Raw genomic sequence first — 7,168 nt, forward strand, 5'->3', positions numbered from 1 at the left:
GAGAATTGGCTTGTGATTCAATAATGCAGCGTCTAGGGACGAGTGGTTTGTATGTGGTGGTGTGGATGCCCTGCTTCTTCTCTGTTGCTGTTGTCTCCTGGTGTGGTCTGTAGGTACCGGAGTTTCCCTTATGCTATCACGGTGGTGGGTGTGGAATCGGCTCCTTGCTGCACTTTGACCGATGATGTCGTTGTTGTGTTGTAGCCTCTGCTGCGTGTGGCCCTTCTTCTTGGTGTGGACTCGGTGCTCCTTGCCCTTCGACTGCGCCAATAGCTTGGGTTTGGTCTCGGCTGATTGGAGCTCTTTGTCTACGGTGGTGATGTTTCTCGTGCAGCCCCCCAGTGTCGAGGCCGGTGGAAAATGATGGTTCTCCGTTTCTTCTTTCTTTTTGGCCCTTGCCCTGTTGTCGCTTCAGCGCAATTTTCTCTTTTCTCTTTCATTGTGTTAGGTGATGTGATATGTTTATTCTCTACCTTGCATTCCCTTGTAATTTCCTGGCTTTGCCAGTTCCTCCTCAAAATGAATGAAACGTAGCGCTGCTACATTTCGTAAAAGAAAAATCAATAATGCTCAGGTATTCATTCTCATTGTCATACGGTTGCTGTCTTTGGTTGCTGCTGTTGCAACTTCTTTGTTGCTGCTGTTTCCTTTCGGGATTACGTCCTTTATTTGCAATACATTGATTGATAGAAAAGTTTCGGAGCCCACATTATGCATCATTGTAGCTTAGCCTCTGCTTTCTTTTTTAGCAAAGGGTATTCCTCCAATTTCATTGATGAAATCAAGAGTTTTTACAGAAGAGTTAGCCGAAGCCAACAAAATGAACGTGAAGAGAAATAAAGGAATGGACATACTACCGAATATCTCTGAACATTCCCAGGCTGCTCCACAGCCAGCAAGCACAAAACTCGTGTATAGCAGACCGAAAGGCTTCTCATACAGAGCAGCGCTACAGCATTAGGATCTTAACCTCTGCTTACTTCTTCTTCATTTCTCTTTCCGTTTTGTTAGTATTTATACTTTCCATGCGTCTCTACATAATTTGTTCCCAAGTTGCCAGCAAACATATCTTGTGTCAGCATGAACTAGCTGTCCAATTGGAATTCTGAAGTAAGTGGACATCATGTTTCTCCTATGGAAAATCAACACTGAATTTCAGTCGCTCCAAATTAACTGAAGTCGGGCCAGAAAAGTTTGAGTACGTTCTAAACTGAGATTTCCACCATACTTGTGAGTATCACAGGTGCTTTGTAGCCGGAATTATCGAAAGTAAATGAACAAGAAAACATGCTGGTAGTATAGTTAGTTCCACCGGGTTGATGGATGCTCTGTCAAAATAACTTCCTTTTCCTCTCAGTATCCATAATAGTAGCTTAAATTGCTGCTGACGGGTTAGCTACTGTACTGCTCAGGCTTATCTGAATACAACTTTATTGTTACTTATTAACGGTGGGTGTTTGGAAAATCCTTGTAGGCTTCCAGGCTTCTGACACAGCACACCACTGTATGGAGTGTTCCAAAAACCCATGTAAGCTTTTCACCAACATTTGCTTAAACTGAAAATACAAATTGCCATCCATAGTCATTTCCAATGCTTCAGAATTTCTGAATGCAGAGTCGCAGATCCCCAAGGGAAACGTCAAACAGCGTATGGTTATGCTTCGAGTAGGATACTGAATACTGTGCACAACGACTGATTGTGGAAGTGGTTCAACGTGGGGTCCTTGAACGTTGAAGCGATTGCTTTCAGACAACGCATCATGTTGGAAAATAATCGGAACTTCGAGCACAACCACGACCACATGAAGACTAGCATTGACTTGACTTGCAGGTTCTCTGACTGGTTCGCACTGGCTTCAACAAGACTGCCGTGCCCCCACTCTCACCTGGTTTTGATGGGTATGAATATTCTACATCTAAATAGTTGGCTAATGTGGTTGTTCTAGAAGTAATTCCAGCCACACAAGAAAGACTAGCTAGCATTGACTTTGACATCAGCTCTGCCTCTTGAGACGGATTCAACAAGACTAGTATTCCATACTCTCAAGAAAACCATGACACCGTTTTGGTGATTTTGGATCCTGAAGCGCACAAGGAAGAGGCTTTCACTTTCACCTAATATGATCTGGATCTGGAAGGATTACAAGCCAGGTGCGTTCCTAGATAGTTCTCGTGTAAATATCCTAGTAGGGTCGACGCAAAAAAGAATGAGCAATTTTCCTTGCCATTACAAGTGGTGGTTCTCTGGCTTTGATGGGTAAAAGGAAGGAGGGCTCCTCAAGTTGAGGATCAAATATCCAGCTACTTGTTTTTCTTTCGAAATGGCAGCATTCCTGCATTCACTAAGAAGAAAAGAGTTGCTCTGTTAATTGGGGAAAACCGAGCAAAAGCCAGATTGCCAAGTTAATTATGGAGAACCGGCCGAAAACTATCAGAACCGCCGATCGGCACACATAAGTTACCCCATGCACACCACTCCAAAAAGGGCCACGTCGAGACAACACGCATGGGTAATCGTCATCACTCCACCCCTAGATGTGTCCCCTAAACTCCGAGCAAACGACGCCGACTTCGCCATAGGCGATCGCCGACCCAACCCACGCAAAGGCAAAGGCCCTAGATGGGAATACATCACCAAGGCGCCGCCATCATCTGATCAAGTAGGATCAAGGGTTTTCATCAGAGCTACAATGGTCCGAGTGGGCCCGGAGGGGTGCGGCAACAATACAAATATGCCTCCAAGAAGGTACGGCCGCCGCTATCACTGGTCACCGCCATGACCACGACAGGGACAGGGTTTTCACCCAAGCTCCCGACACCACCTCATCTGCACATCATCTCAAAACGACACCCACCGAGCCAGCTCGTAGCCGAAAAATGCCAATGCGGTTGTTATATCCCTCTATTTATCATCAATAACCATCTTGCACACTCTAAAAGTCGATCTGAATGATACCCATGGCTCCATGAGAGTTCATGATCTCAATGAGCAAGTTTCAATGCAACAATACCAGCCAAGACATGAGATTTCTTTTAGAAGGCTGTTCTGATGAATCCAAATTCAAATTGCACAAGGAGGTTAATCAAGATAGATTGTGTCAAATTATTATGAGGCCGATGCATGGTCCTTCCCTAGATAGTTTTTTCGGCTATCCTAGGTTGTACTTAGAAGAACCTCCTATAGTTCTAACAAAAACCTCGCATGTTGTCAATTCTATCAATTTGTTTGTATACATATATCAAGATATAATTACATGGATATTGAAGAAAAAATATGGAACTAAGTTACCTAGAACTGTCACATTTGTCATAGGAAAATATGATCCTATGACATTATTGCTTTGCTTCGTTATTTATTTTCTTGATTGCCAAACATATTTCTTGCAGCTTAATGACACAACTCTAGCCATTTTTCTTTCGGTTAATGTGGAGATATTATTCAATAGATGTTGAGATATGGAACTAAGTTATTTGAAAAGGTCACACTAGCCAATGGAAGTACAATATTCATATCGGCGAGCTAGCATGTATATCAGATTGCTTCCCTCTTTTACCTTAGTTGGTTGAAATTTCAACATTTGGGCCATTTTAAGCTGAGATGCCCCTATACGGAAGAGGGTCTGCACAATCAGTCATTTGGTATAAGGTCACTCGTGCTTGTTAGCAAATAACACTAAGTTTGTCGCAGGGGACTATTGCACAGTCTCGAGTGTTTTATATTTCTCATGGATCGGCCTGTTGTAAATACTTGTTTGTTTGATTGTGTGGGTTAGAGAGCTAGATCTGTAAACAAGAACTAATAAGAGTCTCAGAGGATTTATCAGACATATTCTGCTTATTGAGCATTTTAGTTGTGTTGATAATGTTGAAGTGTTTTGACAAGTGCTTGGTCCTAGCAGACTGCACTAACAGATTAACTTATATATCACTAACTTCATCTTGTGGTCATTCTATTGATATTGACTAAAATATACAACTAGGCGACCACCCAACAGTAAGAAATTAGGAATTCTCATAAAATAATGGAGGAGATTGTGAGTCTACTAGCCATTTAAAAGATTGGCATTGCCTTGGCAAATGGAGCTGCAGACCTGGCAAGCACACACTTTACGAAATACGGGACACAACTAATAGAGCTACAAGCCAGCATGGATCGTCTTGTGAGGGGGCTTAGTGTAATGCATGATGTGCTTTGTCCAATGGGTATACGAAACCACAACAATGCAGTATATGAGTAGTTGGAGAGGGTACGAAAGGTAGCACATAATAAGGATGACATGGTGGATAAGTACTAGTATCTAGTAGGTCGAGAGCATGATACGTGTGTTGCTTTTACCTGTAGAAAGGCTTCTGAAAACAAAGTCTCTGCTTTCTTTGTGTTGGAGATATATTTAGGATACTTGTATTTGGTAGTTTAGGATTTGTAATCCGTCTCCTACCTTATCTTCAGGAGAGGCTTCTTGCCCTCCAAATCTTGTACTCAATATATACTCGCCCTCGAGGCTCAATAATATATCCATCATATTCCGCCAATCCATCTCTCCCTTCTAACATGGTATCAGCCTAATCACGATCCAAACCCTAGCCGCCGCCGCTTCCGCACCCGCGCGCCGCCTCTGGGGCGGTCGGCCTCCATGACCGTCGCCGGGGGCCGCGCCGCCCGTACCTAGGGTTCGTCCACCGGCCGTGTTGGCTGGCTGCCCTAGGGAGTCTTTTTCCCGAGCCCTTGCTCCGGGTTTTTTCGCTCTCTCGCCGGTCGTTTTGATCGGTGTTTTTCTTTTTGGTTTTCCGATCTAATCTTGATCGGTTTGCGTCGCCCGCCGCCGCCGTCGAACCCCGTGCGCCTCTACTCCGACCTCGGCGCGATCAGCCGGCCTCTCCTTCGACCTGGCGGCCACGCGCGCCGTGGCGGCCCGTCCAGGCCAGCCGCCGTCTGCGCGTCGGTCCGTCCGTCGCCCTGCGCCGGTCGTCACCGTCCTGCTCCGACCGGGACACCTGCATCGTCATGACTCGGCGGCCTCGCGCCATGTGTCGGCCAATCATAGCCGACGCTCGCGCGCCGGCCCGCCCATCGATCCACGTCACCCGCCTCCGCCGCGTCTGCACGGCGGCTCGGCGGTCTACCTCGCCGGCCTCGTCCTCGACTGCATCAGGCTCGTCGGCCGCCTCAACTCGGGCGCCACTGCTCCGTTGGTCGCTCGGGCCTCGTTGCCCGGGCGTCGGCGCTGCTTTGGCAGCCCGGGTGCCGGTGCTGACGTCCCCCGCCGTCCGTCGTCGTCGGCCTCATCCACGGACTCCGCCGCCACCCCGCCTCCATCGAGCGGCGTCCCCGACCTCGCGCGCGATCGGCTTGATCACCCGCTCGCCACCGCGATCCGTCTCATCTACGCCGCGTGACCGACCTGGCCCGTGGGTTACGCGCGCCTCCGCAGGTCCCGTGAAGATCGTCCCTGAGTTCAGCGCGCCCCTCCACCGATCGAGCAACAGGCTGCCGCTGCGTCGCCCCGTCGGGCCGCAGCGCCGCAGCCCCGTGGTTCTCCTCGCGGCTGCATCGACTCGTGCGTCGCCGCTGCGTCGCCCCTACGGGCCGTAGTGCCGTGATACGCGGTCCCAGCCGCCGCCCCGACGCCGTCCCCGCGGTTGCACCGACCCGCACTCCGCCGCTGCACCGCCCCTTCAGGCCGTAGCGCCGCGGCCCGTGGTCACCGCCGCCACTCCGAGGTCTTCCCGCCGTCGCCACGAACCGCCTGCCGCCGCTGCGTCGCCCCTTCGGGCCGTAGCGCCGCGGCCCGCGGTCCACTCTACCGTCACCGCGCGTCGACCTCTCGTGGCATGCGCCGCGCCGTCTCTCTTTGGCGCGGGAACGCCACCGTCCGCGCCGGTCTTCGTCACGCTGTCGGGTTCTTCGCCTACTTCGAGCACCGCCGCCGCACTCCTAACCTAGCCGCCGCCGCCGCCGTCAGGCCGCCGCCGCCGCTCTTCTTTGGCCGCCGCCACTGCTACCTCCGTAGCTGTCGCCGCCGCCCGTCCACCCCGTTCGTCTTCATCCAGCACGAGCCCGTCGTCAGCATCGCCGTCATCTACCCCGACCACTTCATCTACTCCGACCACCGTTGGTGACATCGGCCCCGCGCCGATGGACGTTGCAATCATCGTCGAGTTCTTCTCTGCTGGCCTCTCCGACTTCTTCGACATGGCGTACAACTCGTGCAGGTCCCAGTCTACGCATGCCCGGTGCTGGCAACACCGCCGCGTGCCTTCGTCCACGACGTGTCCCCGGGCCTGGCAAGCCTGGTCGGCGCTTCGTCAACTTCGTCTTCGTCCGTCCCGGTGCTGGCAACACCGGCGCGTGCCTTCGTCTACGATGTGTCCCCGGGGTTGGCAACCCCGGCGCGACGCGTCGTCAACACCATTCTCCTTCCTGGCGCATCACTTCTTCGACACCACTGCGCCCATGACTAACTCGGCGCCTCCTTGCGCCCGCGGCTCCACGACAACTCCCTCGACACCGGCAACCCGACTCGACATCGACCACGGCGTTCTTCGCACGGCTACCTCGACCACGGCTACACCACCCTACGCTCTCGGCTACTTCGACATCGGCACAAAGGGCTATCATCCGCTTGAGCAACTCGTCGGCTTCCTCTACAGTCAATGCGTCCGCGACGCGACACCGTCCACGATGCTCCCGCTAGGACTGCGGGGGGACGTCAGTCCGTCGGCTGCTATTCTCTCCAGTCTGACCGTCCGCGACGTTCCTGTTGTTTGCAACGCTACCGCTACGACTGCGGGGGGATGTTGGAGATATATTTGGGATACTTGTATTTGGTAGTCTAGGATTTGTAATCCGTCTCCTACCTTATCTCCAGGAGAGGCTTCTTGCCCTCCAAGTCTTGTACTCAATATATACTCGCCCTCGAGGCTCAATAATACATCCATCATATTCCGCCAATCCCTCTCTCCCTTCTAACACTTTGAACTAGATAGCTTTCAAGCTAAAGCAAATAGAGAAAAACCTTGCATGCTTGTTAGAGAGAAAAAAACTGTTGGGTTGCCATGATAAACAACATGGATACTAGCAACTCGAACTACATTGTCAGGAGAGAGCAAGATCAAGCAAACATGGCACACTCGTGCTATTTGGGAGGTGGTCGATGAACGATGGGGA

This window comes from Triticum dicoccoides, chromosome 7A (assembly GCF_002162155.2).
Source record: "Triticum dicoccoides isolate Atlit2015 ecotype Zavitan chromosome 7A, WEW_v2.0, whole genome shotgun sequence".
Taxonomy (NCBI): Eukaryota; Viridiplantae; Streptophyta; class Magnoliopsida; order Poales; family Poaceae; genus Triticum; species Triticum dicoccoides.